At 40.5% G+C, this 16,220-nt stretch overlaps 1 pseudogene across 1 annotated transcript; it reads left to right on the forward strand.

The window, feature by feature from the left end:
* Nucleotides 1-1,743: 1,743 nt before the first annotated feature.
* Nucleotides 1,744-4,795, forward strand: LOC147603388 (putative pentatricopeptide repeat-containing protein At3g13770, mitochondrial pseudogene; annotated as a pseudogene). Its single transcript, XR_015265627.1, has one exon. The product of XR_015265627.1 is annotated as a putative pentatricopeptide repeat-containing protein At3g13770, mitochondrial pseudogene (transcript).
* The last annotated feature ends 11,425 nt before the right edge of the window (nucleotides 4,796-16,220 follow it).

Consider the following 16,220-nt stretch of genomic DNA (forward strand, 5'->3'; position numbering starts at 1 on the left):
GAACTTGAGCTTGGAATGCTGGAGTGGTAGGAATCCTTGTGGGACAATGTACAAAAATGGTCAAGACTCTCAAATCCATGGCTTGTCGATTTGCTATAGATATTCCTTGTCATGATAGCACATGCTTATAAAAGGTGGAAGCAAGTACATGCATCAGAGTCACGTGGAGGGTATGACGAAATCAAATCTAATGATGGGGACCAAGTTTCAGCCAAAAAAACTTTGGCATCTAGCCAACCTGGAGGCTACTATTCCTTGTTATCAAGTAATATGTAGATATTTACAGGGCATCCCTAAGGCATCTTCAAATTGATCCATTATACATGCCTATTTGAAGAAGATTTATTGACAGGGAATTCAATGAAAGCCGAACCATGGATTTCTTTATTTACAACTTCCCTCATTTCGAGCACATCAATTTTGATAATTTTTTTTAAAAAGCACCAATTTATGCTCACCACAGTGCAAGCATGGAGTGCCATTCCCGATCTAGTAGTTGTTGTCACCGCCATGAGATTCTTCAAACTCATTTTACTTCTCACAGATATCTAGGATATATCTGCATAGTTACAACCGTGAGGGCATAAGAGTTGATCTCAATATAGGGCCTTCAGATAATGGAATAATATATTATTATCATAGGCTTTGGTGTCTTCCATCCTACATGCATATTGATTTTGAAGACATGATAGATACCAACTTTTGGAAGACGCTCTACTTTCTCCGAAGAACTCTTCACATCCTTCAGACCAAGAAAAGGTGCCTACAAGGAATACCTAGGGCAGCATGCCCTGTAGCATTTGATTTCGAGGATTGAATCTATATCACGTAGGGGGAGTTAACTCGATTTTGAGGTTAACATAGTATTTTGAGGTTAATTTACATATGAGAGATAGCATAGTAAGTCTCATAAAATGACACTATAAATGTTGTAATTATGAGAATAGTTGGCCATGCTCAAGTCTATGTAACTCTTGTAGTCATTTGGCTCATCTCTTTTTATGTTTTAGGCACCCAAGTGTGAATAAGGGCCAATTGTATAAATATATCCAATTCTTATAATGCAAAGACACAACCCCCCTTTGTGCCAATTGAGTCTAGTCTTATCTCCTTGCTCTCTAGTGTCTGTGGTGTGAGGGAGAGGGTTGAGAGGAGAGAGTACATTCTTGCTGCATGTTCCTCTTATGCTGCTCTTCATGAATGTGAGAGTAGAGGGGAGTGAGAGTCCTTGTATGGAGAGAGACAACCGCTTGGTGACAACTTAAGGAAGAAGGCAAAGGAGTGGAGCTAGCCACCACTAGTGTAGCTTGGAGTATGAGCTTTTACTCTTGAAATAGAGTGTCTAAGGAGCTTCTCCAAAATGCATCTATCTTGTCGATGGTGTTATAGATGAGGAGATCCCTCGAATCTTGCATCTCCATTAGCCCAACCTTGCTCACCTTCCAGAACACACTCCCATCCCCATCTTTGAGCTACAACTGCTTCATTTTCATGCGTGACACCTTCTCTTCCTATTCGACCACCACAAGAGACACGTTGAAAGGCATCAACGATGTCTGCTTAGAAATCCACATAGGCACTACAAAGCTATCATGCACAAGGGACATGTCATGTATATATTCTAGCTTTCATTGGAGACATATTCAAAGACACTTTCAAAACGTTGCCAGACACTCTGCCACACACTACTAAGTGGAGACTCTTTTTTGTTTCTCCATCGACAAATAAATAAGAACCGGGCTTTGAGAAGGATTGGAGGAATTGATAACCGCAAACGTTAGTTTTATTGCCATGTGGTCTTTGCTTGCTTTTTTATGCAAGCGAGTTAGGCTACCCAAGGTGAAAAAAAAAACTTCAAAAAATAATGTAGTACAAGATAAATTTTACAGCGAGCTGAGATGCAACAGTCTTGTAGACTTCAAACCTCTCGAGGAAAAAAGCTGCTATGAACTGTGCTCAGTGCTCACCATCCGCCTCTTTTATGGAACATGAGGTGGTCGAGGGCTGGCAACGGAGTCATCAGAAGCGCAAGTTGCAAGCACTTCCATGCCCTCCCCTGCACAGAGCTGCTCAGGTACCCAGATCTCTCTACCTACAGCACTCTTTTGAAAAGATGCATCAAAACACAGAATCTTACACAGGGCAGGGGTTTACATGACCACCTAATCAGAAATGGGCTTGAGCAAAACCTTGTCATTATGAACTTTCTTATGGAATTGTACGGAAAGTGTGGGTCCATGCAAGATGCCCTCCGTGGGTTTTCCATTATGCATGAAAAGAATGTGTTTTCTTGGACTATCATGATCACAGCATGTGTGCAGCACGATCAAAGCATTCTAGCCCTTCAACTCTTCCTGCAAATGCAGCTGGAGGGAGTCATAGCAGACAGATTTACATATAGTACAATTCTGGGGGCTTTTACCAGTAATGAAACCCTAGCGCAGGGTAAGGGCATCCATGCTTGCATTGTTGCCAGTGGGTTCTATGAGGGTGCTGTCATCTTGACAGCCCTCATCAACATGTATGGCAAATGTGGCAGCCCAAAAATTGCAAGGAGTGCGTTCGATGCCATGCATGTGCGGGATGCCATCTCATGGAACTCCATGATTGCAGCATATGCACATCATGGGCATGCTAAAGAAGCTGTTCGGCTTTACCGACAAATGCAGCAGGATAGAGTGGCACCTACTGAGACTACCTTCACAGCAGTCCTCCGTGCATGTTCAAGTCCTGAGGCCCTAACAGATGGCAAGGACATCCATGCCAGCATTATCGATGGTGGGTTCGGATCAGATATGGTAAAAACAGCCCTTGTCAGTATGTATGGCAATTGCGGCTCTTTGGAAGAAGCACAGACTGTTTTTCATGAAATTCGCCGGCATGATGTAGTTTCAGTGAATGCCATGATAGGGGCTTACGTACAGCATGACTGTGGGAAGGATGCAATCCAACTCTATGGGCAAATGTGGAAGATGGGGTTCAAACCAACCAACGTCACCTACGTAAATGTTCTTTCAGCATGCTCATTGCTGGGTGCTGCAGCAAAAGGCAAGGAGATCCATATGATAGTCCTTGAAAGTGGTTTTGAATCAGAGAGTGTTTTGGCAACGGCCCTTGTTAGCATGTATGGCAAGTGTGGGAATCTGGCTGATGCATGGGCAGTGTTCACTAGGATTAACGTCCGGGACGGCATTGCTTGGAATGCCATGATAGCCGCCTATGCACAGAACGGTGATGACAAGATGGCTTTACAACTTTTCAAACAAATGCAGCAAGATGGGGTGAAGCCAGACGATGTAACTTACCTTAGTGCTTTGTGTGCGTGCAGTCATACAGGCTTGCTAGATGATGCCCAGGACTACTTTGATTTGATGAAGAAAGATCATGGCATTGAACCAAATGCAAAGCATTATGCTTGCATGATTGACCTTTTTGGGCGGGCTGGTCTGGTCGAGGAGGCTGAAGATTTCATGAAGAAAATGCCATTTGAACCAGACACTGTGGTTTTGACAGCATTTTCAGGTGCCTGTAGAGTTCATGGTGATGGCGCCCGGGGAAAATGGGCCGCAGAACGAATCATCGACTTGGACCCAAAAATTGATGCACCTTACATAATGCTATCCCATTTTTATGCTGCTGAGGGAAGATGGAATGATGTTGCCAAAGTGAGGAGACAAATGGAGAAGAATGTGAAGAAAAAAGCTGGCCGTAGCTGGATTGAAGTCGAGAACAACTTGCATGAGTTCGTCTCAGGAGATCAATCACACCCACGGACAAAGGAAATTTACGCTGAGCTGGGTATTCTAAATGAAGAATTGAAAAGGGTGGGGTACGTGCCAGACACTAAAGTTGTCCTGCATGACATAGATGAGAAATCAAAGGAACATTTGTTGTGCTACCATAGTGAGAAGCTAGCTATAGCATTTGGGCTTCTTACCATTCCACCTGGAAAACCTATTCGTGTTTTCAAGAACCTTCGAGTGTGTCCTGATTGCCATGCTGCTACTAAATTTATAAGCAAGATTGTTGAACGAGAGATAATTGTTCGGGATGCGAATCGCTTTCATCATTTTGTGGATGGAATCTGCTCTTGTGGTGACTACTGGTGATTTCAATGTCATTCAAAGAGAATGTATAGCTGATGTGGTTCAGTGTCAAAAACGTTTGAGAGAGAGACATGTGATGACTTTGGCAAGAAGCAGAGCTCAAAGTGTTCAGACATTGCAGAGGATCTTGTAGGTGACACCCTGGCTGAGGTAAACAAACGCATGACTAGGGGCATGAAGAGGCAAATCCTTAAAACCCTGTGCCAGGACCTTGATTTCAGCAATCCTTATCAGAAGGGCCAGTGGAGGCTCTTGCCAGAGTGGTAATGGAGATAAATAGACTTCCTTTAAGACGGGAGAGAGCCTTTCGCTACATTGTCAGGTGCAAAATGAGTATTGGTAAGCTGCACAAGCTTTCCGGGGTTGCATAGGCAGGTGACCTACATCCCACATGCATGCACAAGCAAAGTGGCAAGCCTACATATAAAATACTAAAGACGAAAGCGGGGCAGGGGTTTTAGTGGTTGCCCAGAGTATCCTAAAGGAGATCTTCGAGGCAGTATAAGCCTTTCTCTAAGGGTCTTGGAGATGATGGATCATGGTTCGACTAAAAATTCCTATATGCAATGTTTGCTGGTTTTGCAGAATAAATGTTGATTAGGGTCATGTCTTCACTGCTGTCTAGCAGCTTATGTATTTTTTATGTTCTCAAAAGATGAGGCAATCAAAACACCGAGCGAGACTAAAAACTGAGCAACTGTGAGAGAAATTTATAGCTTTGTTATATGAAAAGTCCCTTCCAAGGAAGTCTCTCTCATACCTTTTTTTCTTGAAAAAAAAAGGTCTCAAGGTTGGAAGCTACCGAATTTACCAATGATGATATCAAAGCATTGGAAGTTACCGAATTTACCAATGATGATATCAAAACATGCATTTTCCGTGTTAAATACAATAAGCCAGCGGAGCTCAACTTGGAACTCATATATGGCTATTGTCAATAACTCATGGATGAAAGGGTCATACACATGGGCACCCATTTTAGACCAGCCTTGAACTCGATGCACATGGTCAAAGTGAATCCACATCTCTTGGGAGATTGTCACCAGGACACATTCTATTCACAAGGTCCAAGCCACTCTCTAGTCCAATAGTGGGCATTTATGCAGTTGGTGTGAGGTCTCTAGTTGATTAGGAAAAAGAATGTTGTGAATAAATGGATATCTACATCTAATCTTTAGATCCAACAATGCATCTAATCCTTTTGAACTACCAAACTTTCTCTCTTTGCACTATAATCATGAACTTCTTTTTGCTCGAAAATGAAGCTAGATAGTGATTTTATAGATTTTCGAATGGACTTGTCCTCTACTTTCCTACCAAAAAAGAATGGTTGCTGACTGATCTTCTCTCCTTTGCTTCTCGTTTAGCACACGACTGCTTCTTGTTATGTAAAAAAGTACTTTTGTTTTAGAGAAAAATGAAGCCACGTATGGATATTTATAGACAACGATGGCGTGTCTTTTGTATGCATGCACGGCATCCAAGGTCAACACAGTTTCCACATTGGAGATAGGCACAGTGGCCATATTGGCCAAACTTGAAAGGACACCAAGGTCTCAATATAAAAACCCGTGGAGTTCACCTAAAACCTAGGTCGACGAGCACAAAGAGAAACACCAAACCACCATGCCATTGCCTCATGATTTGTGTCCAAATTTGTGGCAATGGCCCCACTATTGGCTTGGCCATGGCCGAACGATGGCTTGCCATGGCTCCAAGGTATACGAGGGCTGCAATGTGGTGAGGACATGTAAGCACGCGCAAATGAGATTGTGGGGAGTCGTTGCAGATGATGGCTATAAGACGATGGCCCTGTGGGGTCATGATGGGTGGCTCTAGCAGTAGCTGTTTAGTGATGATGAGGGTGGTCATTGGCATCGTGGCTATGGTGCAAAGGGCGGCAAGGTGGTGCAAGGTGACTAATTAAAGCATGAAGGCTCCATGATTTTTTTTTAAAAAAAAAATATTAAAGCATGAAGGCTCCTCGAAATAAAAAAAAAAAAAACTCCTGAAAGGAGGATGTGGCCTCCTTCTGGGAGTTTTTTTTAATTTCGTCCTGCGCTCCTCAAATAATACCCTCATGATGCAAATGTCTGATGAAACTAAACCAAAGCAAGAAGATTGAAACTCAGGCATTCACCCGGTTACAACATTAGATGATGCTCGACCCTCAGCGCAGCACAACAGGAGGCAGTGTGATGATGACATGGTGCTAGGTGCGAGGTTGTGTCTCCGCAGCGACAAACACATCGATGTCGCCTTTGGAAGATGATGACACCTTCTTATTCATTTCAGGCTTTGATTTGTTGACGTTAACAATGGCATGTGCCAACCGGCTCGTTCCTTCTTCCATGCACTTCCACTGCAGGTGGATTGGGTGATGAGTCAAAATCAAAACTCTCCATGACCGCCTCACTGAGAGCATCGTCAATAATATAGTGATCGGTTGCACTGTCCAAGGTCTCCAGGTAGTCAATCAACTCTTGAGGATACTTGATCTGCTTATCTTCCAAGTGATGCAGCTCCATTAAAGCACGAAACCTGTATCGAAGTTGGCATGCAATTTTTCCTTCAGGCTGGCGAAGGCTAAGCGCTGGCGAAGGCGGGGCTTAACCATGTTGTGTACAACTCTTCTACATACTTATCATCCAGATCTCCCCCCTTACTTTTCTCGAAATGCAAACGCAGTGGATCAGCTGCAGGTGGCTCCCTATATAGTGAACTTCACGATATATAGGAAATTTTGAAAGATTTCCTTGTTATTTAGATGGAAATTTCTTATATATAACTAGGTAATCTTATTCCCTATCTCCATATCTAGGAAATATGGGTTAATATCTAGGTAATTCATTTTCCTATATAGGAAATATGGGACAATATTTAGGAAATTCAATATCCTATATAGAGAATATGGGTCAATATCTAGGTAATTCAATTTTCTACATAAAAAATATGAGCCAGTATCTATATAATTAAATTTCCTATATAGAGAATGAATAAGAAATATGGGCTATTATCTAGGTATTTCAATTTCCTATATAGAGAATGGATTGCCTATGTGGAGAATTGAACCACAAATGATTAATTGGTTATTAAAATTTTTACTTTACAACTTTTATACTTAATATTTATGCATCAACATTATTACAAATTGAAATACTTAAATTCTCCTCTCTCTCTCTCTCTCTCTCTCTCTCTCTCTCTCTCTCACACACACACACACACACACACACACACACACAAACTCAATACAATATACATTAAATATGCTCTCATCTTATATGAAAAAGTAAGACAATGGTTTTACCAATCCTCGTGTGACTTATATTAGGCTTGCACTAAGTTAATATATATGTAAAGAGGACAAAAGATCTGTGTTCAAATGATGGGAAATAAAATTTTGTTAGTCGCACCTTGATCATTATGAATGCTAAATGTGGCTTAGTTTCAAAAGGAGAGCAAGTTTTGAGTTCAAAACGATAATCAAATGAACCTACAAGCATGGGAAGAAAGAGTGAATGTTTTGATAGAAGCTACCTACATAGCTTTCAAGGGTTAGTTTGAAGATGCATGTAGATTGTTTTAAAGGGTTTATGTTATATGTAGAAGCTACCTACATAGCCTTTAAAGATTAGTAATTTCCCACTACGGATGGTTGTTCTTAAAGAGAATAAAGCATAAATGGAGGATCCCAGTATGTAAGGTCATGATTATGGCTATTTCAAGTGGCTATTTCATGTGCACACATAAGCCACTTAGTTGTAATTTTTTTTTTAAACGAGCTCAATCAAAGTCTCCAAGATATGTGCATGATTAAGAAGGGGCATTTACACTACAAGGAAAAGCGACCATAGGTGCGTTTATAGACGCATTTTAACAACGTGCTTTAAAATGTTACGGGCACGTCTAAAATTGCATCTACAGACACGTGTCTATATGCGCGTCTATATACATGTCTATACTGTTATAAACGTGCTTACAGACGTGCATATAGACACGCATATAGATGCATAAATAGACGCCTTTATAGCCTTTGTTATAAACACGCTCTAAATTAAAAAAAATTCTAGAGAGCTGCCTGTGCAGATGTACAGCTGCATTTTCTACAGAGAAAGCTCTTTGGTTTAAGGTTTTGCTTACTTGTACATAGACGAATCAAGATCAGCAAAGATATCAACATAAAAACTTAAATATGCACAAAAAGATTTGTGAACACACTTTGAATATTGATTAAAGAAGATGAGAAATTACATTTTATATCAAAAAATTTCTCCATACATGATCGTAGCCACATAAGGCTTGAATAAAAATATAGATACATAAAGAAGATGAAAATTTTCATCTTATATCCAAGAAATTGTCCATACATAATGGTAGCCACATGAGGCTTGAAAAAGAAACATAGTTGCATAAACCAAAACTATATATGAAGAAAAACTACTCGGAGGAGTCATCACTCTCCGAGTCATCTTGTCCTCCTTCTTGTCTACCTTATGCCTACACAAAGTGAAGATATATATAAATAAAAATAGAAAGTATTATAAAGGTCGAAACATGTTTTGTAAATAAAAATAAAAAGTATTCCCTGCATTGGTGTTCTCCTTGCTCACTTGTATTGTTCGTCAAAGATGATCCCTTCATCGTGAAGGTAATCCCATGTATCTCCTCTACTATGGCGAGGACGATGGTAGCCAGCAATCTCTGCTGGGGTAGGATTTCTACCCACAATGTCACACTACATCACAAGACAAACATTATAACACAACTTAAATAGAGAAAATACAAAGAAAAGACATGAAGTTGCACTATACATACAAACTCGGCCTCCCATGATGCACAACCTCCAGATCCGAAGTGTGACGATCCATATCCCTCCATTTGTATTTGCCCCGCGCTTCTCTTTGTTGCTGGTTCACTACTCCTTTTAGGAGCTCCTTCTTGGCTTTCTTCCACTCGCCCCTATGAGCACTACATGGCTTGCCATGTCCATTTTGACCGGCATCTATTTAGGATTTCTCCTCCTTTGCATGTCTTCTTACTAGAGACCTCATATTCTTAAGTGCACTAACTCGGGCTGACAGATAAGGGGTGAATGTAAAGGCTGGTGCCTGCTGCATAGGCTGCCAACTTCTCGGGGGTAGGAGTATAGCCAAAGATGCCCTCTACCTCCCTAGCAAACCGTCATTGAGACTCGATGAGAGCCTCAACCTATGGGTATGTGGGACAAAAGAGGACGAGGACCCAGGCCACATCTATACAAACAAAGAAAATATTATAAAATGAAGACTTTCCGGCTCTTTAAGTCAATTGACCCTAGGAATCATCTCATTCTTCAAACACAAAAAATAAACAAATATTAAGAAAGCACGTAAGTCGTTATGCAAGCCGGGAATCATCTCATTCCCGACACTATGCGTTATGCAAGCCTTATGCAAGCCGTTACGCAAGCCTTGTATAAAGCATTATGCATTAGGCCTTATGCATAAAGCTTATGCATAAGACCTTAAGCATGAGGCCTTATGCATAAAGCACTATGCATAAGGCCTTAAGCATAAAGCTATGCATGAGGCCTTATGCATAAAGCTACGCATGAGGCCTTAAAGCTATGCATGAGGCCTTATGCATAAAGCTATGCATGAGGCCTTATGCATAAAGCTATAAATGGCATCTTTATATGGTATGTGTGCCATGTAAATCGGTGGCTCTTTATGCATGAGGCCTTAAGCATGAGGCTTATGCATAAAACTATGCATGAGGCCTTATGCATAAAGCTATAAATGGCATCTTTATATGGTATGTGTGCCATGTAACTCGGTGGCTCTTTATGCAATCAACTTAGTGGCATACATAGACTTCTTGGCTCTAGTAATAGGACCATGCCAAGGTAATCTCACATGAACGTAGTTTCTTATGTAAAAGTGTATGTGACTATGAATCATTTAGAGAAGTAAAAGTGCACAGACGAGTTGCTTTATGATCATAAGAGTTCTATAAACTTAATATACATTCACCACTGTGCTTCTTCCTTTCCATATTGAGGTGGTAGTCATAAAGATGATTTTTCTTACATGCCTAAAAATTGTTTAGAGAAGTAAAAGTGGACACAAGAGTTGCTTTATACTCATAAGAGTTCTTTAAACTTAATATACATTTACCACTATGCTTCTTCCTTTCCATATTGAGGTGGTATTCATAAACATGATTTTTCTTGCATGTATACAAAGATTAATGTGATCATCTTATAATGTCATTAGATTTTATGACCACATGATGTATGGTAGAAGCTCTTAAGATCTCATAAGACCATACATGAGCTCATGATATTTCTTAAGATCTCATAATTGATGTAAGGATATTTCGCTTTAAGGATCCTGTTTAACCTTGCCAGGTTTTTTGCAAGCGAATTCTTCACTTCGATGTGGTTGAAAAGCATCTTTGACTCGATTTGGCTGAGTCTTTCATTTTCTTGCATGATAGATTGCATATTCTGTATTGCCCTTTCATTTATTGTTGCAGAAAGAGCCTTGGAGTGCCAGTTTGAAATAGAGAGACCTGTGTTTACTACTAGATGAGCTGGTTGGTCTCCATATGGTGTATATACTTGTAGCTATCCTTGCTTTATGCCTTCTTGGTCAGCGACTATGGTGACATCTGGGCCGGGGAATAGATTTTCAGTGTCACCTTGTTGTCTACCAGTAGGTGTACTCATCATAGATAGTCTGCTTTTTTCTCTAACCACCGTGCATCCACAAGCTATGCAGTGGCTCTATATCTCCATTGATGATGGTTTGGGAGTGATCACAAAGATCAAGCCTCACTGTCCCTAGTTTTTGGGACAAATCTTCAAGCTGCCTCAGCTTTTCTTATTTTGACCTAGATTTGACATTTGTAGATACACAAAGAGACTTACTGGTTGAAGCTCCAGGGACTTCTTCTCTGATATGTAACCTTACTGGAGAAGGGAGTTCTTTGGGTAGCTTCTCTGTGTCAAAGGTCCATTCCTTTGGAATCTTCAGATCTGACCACCTTGTGATCACGGGCATAATATTGCTAGATCTTTCGTCTAGCTTCATGAACACTGTCATGCTTTGATTTGTATCTTGATGGGTGTTCAAGTATCCAATCTTCTTCTTCTCCTTCTCTGCTATATGCTTTAGCAGAGGCATTCCAGTATTCACATATCTGTTGTACATTCTCCACTAGTGACTACACAGACATAGTTTCTGTGAAATTCATGAAGTTTTCTATGTTGAGTGTTACCATGATTGCAAGGGCTTTAAGATAGTAAGAATCTCTAAGGGATAGAAGATAGTCTGGACGACAGACTGTAGAGAATGAGGGTCCTTTAGAGAGGGGAGTGTCCTAAGCAGCAATTATAGACTTCTGCACATCTTTAACTCTTGTGTCCATAAGAGAAACTAGAAGCCTAATGGGCATACCCTTTCTATATAGTAGAATGGTGCCTACACAGATGACGCCTAGATGTACATAGTTGTATCCTAGTTCTAAGGCATTTCACACATGTACCGATCAACAAATCTGTCAACACATGTACACATTCTCATCAAAGTGTACGTTTGAAAGATCAATACGATATATGCATTGTCTAGATCAATCAATATAGACATACATTTTCATCAGACCAGACTGTAAGAACGTATGCGTGTACTCTTCTCATAGATTAGTTGAATGCACTTATTCTATGGTTTAGTTAATAGGCATGTATACTTTTTTCACAAGCTATTTCTTCATTCTTTAATCTATTTACTATTTTTTTAAAAAAGGAGGCAAGCTTAACCTACCATTTACCGGATCCCAGCCTCCTCTGTGAAGGAGGTGGGGACGAGCGTTGAAAGAAGATAGCAAGGGGTGCTTTCCTCTTCATCCTTGTAGCTTGGGGTCCCTGTTCCCCGTTCATTTCCTAGCATAGTTTTCCCATTCTTACTCTTCACGAGTGCCTATCTCTTGTATTATTGAGATCCCTTCACACCCATTTGGCTTGCGCCTTTTTTCAGAGGACGCGACCCTTTCTCTCTCTGCAAGGCGATTCCTTTCTTCTGATCTCTGTCAGATGAAGTAGCAAGATCGCCGTTTACATTCATCTTCATCTGTAGAAATTGTGTTTTCTCTGTATGTTGTGAAGCTTTATTGTACTAGTTCACTGTGCGTACACTTAACCCATTTTAGGGTAAACTTGTGCAACCACATCCCAGGATTTTCCAATAGGTTTGAAATGTGCATACACCTCCTGTTGGGATATCTGCCACCCCTTTCTAGATTACAAAGAGGGGATTTTTGATGTAGGTTACATTGAGGTCACATAAACAACCTCCTTTCTTGATGATTACATATCGGGTTTCTTTGATGACCATTAATTTAATCTGCTAATGCTATCCAAAATGGGTTCTAATGAAGATACATGTAGCTGTAGGCAAATACTACAATCAGAATCATGTGAGTACATAAAGCAAGGTTCTTACAGTGTTTTGGAGAAGCTGCCCTAGGAGCTTGCCGAGAAGGTGTTCTTATATCTTCTAGTCGCTCTGCGGTCTTCCAAAGCCGATGAGTATGCAAAAAATGGCAACAAATCTTGTCTTCTAGAACTTTCTTGGAGCTCTGGGCCAGGATCTCTTCTCAATCTTCTGGGTTCTTAGTGTATAACAATTCTCATGGTTTTGCTGCATTCAGCCCCAGCTCTAGCAGTTGGAGTAACATTTCGGTCTTTGTGAGGTGTTGGTCTTCTATAATCAACTCTGGTCCTTTTTATTGGGCAATATTTTTATATAGCCTAGGCATTGGAATAATTGAAGGGGGGTAATCATGGCGAGTTTTGCTAGTGATAGAGATTAGATAAGGCACTCAAGGGGTTAATGATGAGGATGGGCTGTGGCAGGCTTATGTTGAGCAATTGCTAAGATTTTAGGTAGCAAAGGGGGTTTTTTTCATAATCACTTCTACTCTAATGGGAAAGTTCTACATAATAAGGGTTGGTTTGATCATGGTTGGTCATAAAATCTACCATATTAGGTGGTAGTAGGTTTCCTTTCCTCATGTGTAACTTGTAGTGGTTTTCTCCTTTTTGAACACTTTACATTTTCCAACTAAGTTTCTAAGTCATTACATGCCATTTCTTTGATATAGCTCTTTTACAGTTTCAAGATTTGCCTTTCTTGGGTGCAGGTTTGTATCTTCACTCTTGTTAGTTATAGGTGTCCTCTCTTTTGTTATTGAGATGATGAATGTTACCTTTTCACCTCAAGTTGCCAAGTCATGACATGCCATTTGTTTGAGGTAACTCTTTTACAGTTTCAAGCTTTGTCTTTCTTGGATGAAGGTTTGTATCTTCATTCTTGTTAGTTATAAGCATATCTTATAGGTGTCATCTCTTGTTTACTGAGATGATGAATAAGTCCTATCCAAATGGTCTGGTCTGCTCTCATGGGTTGCAACAAAGAACATAAATATGGTACGACTTGCTCGTTTATCTTGAATAAGGTTCATGGGCTCCAAACTTTGATGTCTTTCCATCAATTCAGAGGTAGATTAGAGGCAGACTATCTTGTTTTAATTTTCTATAAACCTCTCTTTTGTTATTGAGATGATGAATGTTACCTTTTCACCTCAAGTTACCAAGTCATGACATGCCATTTATTTGAGGTAACTCTTTTACAGTTTCCAGATTTGTCTTTCTTGGATGTAGGTTTTTATCTTCATTCTTGTTAGTTATAAGCATATCTTATAGGTGTCATCTCTTGTTACTAAGATGATGAATAAGTCCTATCGAAATGGTCTCGTCTGCTCTCATGGGTTGCAACAACGAAGAACATAAATATGGTACAACTTGCTCGTTTATATTGAATAAGGTTCATGGCCTCCAAACTTTGATGTCTTTCCATCAATTAAGAGGTAGATCAGAGGCAGACTATCTTGTTTTAATTTTCTATAAACCTTGATAGACTCTCTTGAAGTTGAAGCTTGTGAAGGAAATATGTTTAGTGTGCACTAGTGCTAAGTCATGTTTTGGGTTGAGCCATTTGATAAATTCGTGCACACGTGCATCTTCACCAGTCTAAACCTCTATTTGTGTGTGCACACATGCATGCATGCGTGTGTGTGTGTGTGTGTGTGAGAGAGAGAGAGAGAGAGAGAGAGAGAGAGAGAGAGAGAGAGAGAGAGAGAGAGAGTTTTTCTTATTTTTTATTCAACATGCAGGTAAGCGGTCTGGCTTCTTGTAGAGTTTATAACTCTAAGTTGGCAAACAAGTGGAGGCTAAGGCTAAATTGAACAAACATTTGGATCAAGAAATTGACTCTAGATAGAGTCAGCATGCAAGCCACATACCTGGGTAGGCTGAAGTTTTAGAATCTCGAGCGATGTCTGATGTGGACATGAAAGGTGTTCAGTTTAATGACTTTATCAGGGGCATTAATGGGAGTAGATCATTAGATCAGAAAAACAACGGAAAAAGGGGTTTACAGTTTCAGGTTAAACAACTAATGTTACCATTTCAACACAGTTGCAAAAGATGCTGACACTAAGGCAGTTTCAGAGCATCTTGTGGGAAAAATATCATGATAAGGAGGTCAATCTGCTGTGCTGTAACTTGCCAATGAAAGTCATCTCAAGCTTCTAGGGGATGGAGAAGAGAGGAAGATGCTACCCTGTAACATGGTATCATTTTTTGTAAGCTGACTATTAGTGTGGCAATTATGCGCAAGGTGGTGAAGTCTCAAGGATGCATCCAAGAAGCCTAAGTTACTTTCTTTCCTAGGTCTTCTACAACTGTCTCTATAGTAAGTTCTCCGTGGATTTTGTACATCTCCCAGATGCTAGAGTTTGCTCTTTCATATGCTAGGTTCTATCTCTCATGCCAAAATGATTTTGGTTCTACTGTTTGAACATCCGGGTGCATTGGCCGTTCTTGAAAGTCTTTGGCTAGTGTCATCATTGCAGCAAGAGTAGCATCATGGGGGATCCTGTATGCCTACATTTTGGGCTTGAATTTACACTTAACTCAATTTTTGGGTTGTTTGCAGAAGGAAGCAAGAAATTCATATTTGAGGCAAAGGAGTAGACATATAAATCAAGGCTAGGTCAAGAAGAGGACATGATGTCTCTGTGGCATTCAATCCTGATACCTTAAGACTCAATTCTTTTCGATATCTTTGTAGCATTTAGTCCATTGTTTTGGACATATCATGTATGTATTTATAAATTGCTTGCTTAGTATGCACACATGTATGAATTAATTGCTTCCTTAGTATGCATGCATATGTGTGAGTGAGTGGGTGGGTATTTCTGCATGCGTATGTGGTAGGTAGATATTTATGTGTGTATATATGCATGTTTTTCATGGGCGGCATGCACAGGTGGGTACCTTGGAGTGCACTATGAGCAAGGCTTGTGGGCATAATAGAGGGGTTGTCTCAACAAGAAAAGATGGGTTTGCTTAGGAGAAGGAAGAGTGCTGCAGTCAAATAGCTTTACTAGGAGCAGCCTCTTCACAAACCTCAATGCAGCAGATAGGAGCCATTCTGTAAAAACAAGGCCCAAGTACTCTTTCTATGGCCGCCTCCAAGCCCATAATGGGCTTGCGCTTGTGTGCACAATAGAAGCAGCTCTTGGACTATGCTTTAGTGGCTCTATGGGCCTAGCCACAAGAACTAGCTGGGGTTGGCTTAGCTGCCTTGGCTAGGCCCACCTAGTTCTCCCTCTCTATTTCCTTTTTATGGGTGAAAAGAAAACAACTACTAATGCCAAATGCTTGTGCACTTGTACATGCGGATAACGCTACCCAAGCATCCTAGTTGCGGGGGTGCCATCGTAGGAATCAAAGTATCGAGTGAACACGCGACCATCCACCCTATTAGGGTTAGCTTCCAATATTTGGTCATTAGTAAAGACCAGCCATATCGGCCCCAATGATGCCTATCTTTTGTTCAGTGATCTCCTCAAGGATTCTCCTAATAATGAGTAGAGGTTCTACAAGATAGATAGACAGAGAGCCAGTGTTAGTTAGAGTCTCTCTCTCTCTCGCCTATAAGATAAAATTACGTAGACATTTTCAAATTGATCTGTGACATGGATCCATTGATAATGTGTTACAACAATATC

This window comes from Cibotium barometz, chromosome 64 (genome assembly GCF_041138505.1).
Source record: "Cibotium barometz isolate CiBa-2024 chromosome 64, ASM4113850v1, whole genome shotgun sequence".
Lineage (NCBI taxonomy): Eukaryota > Viridiplantae > Streptophyta > Polypodiopsida > Cyatheales > Cibotiaceae > Cibotium > Cibotium barometz.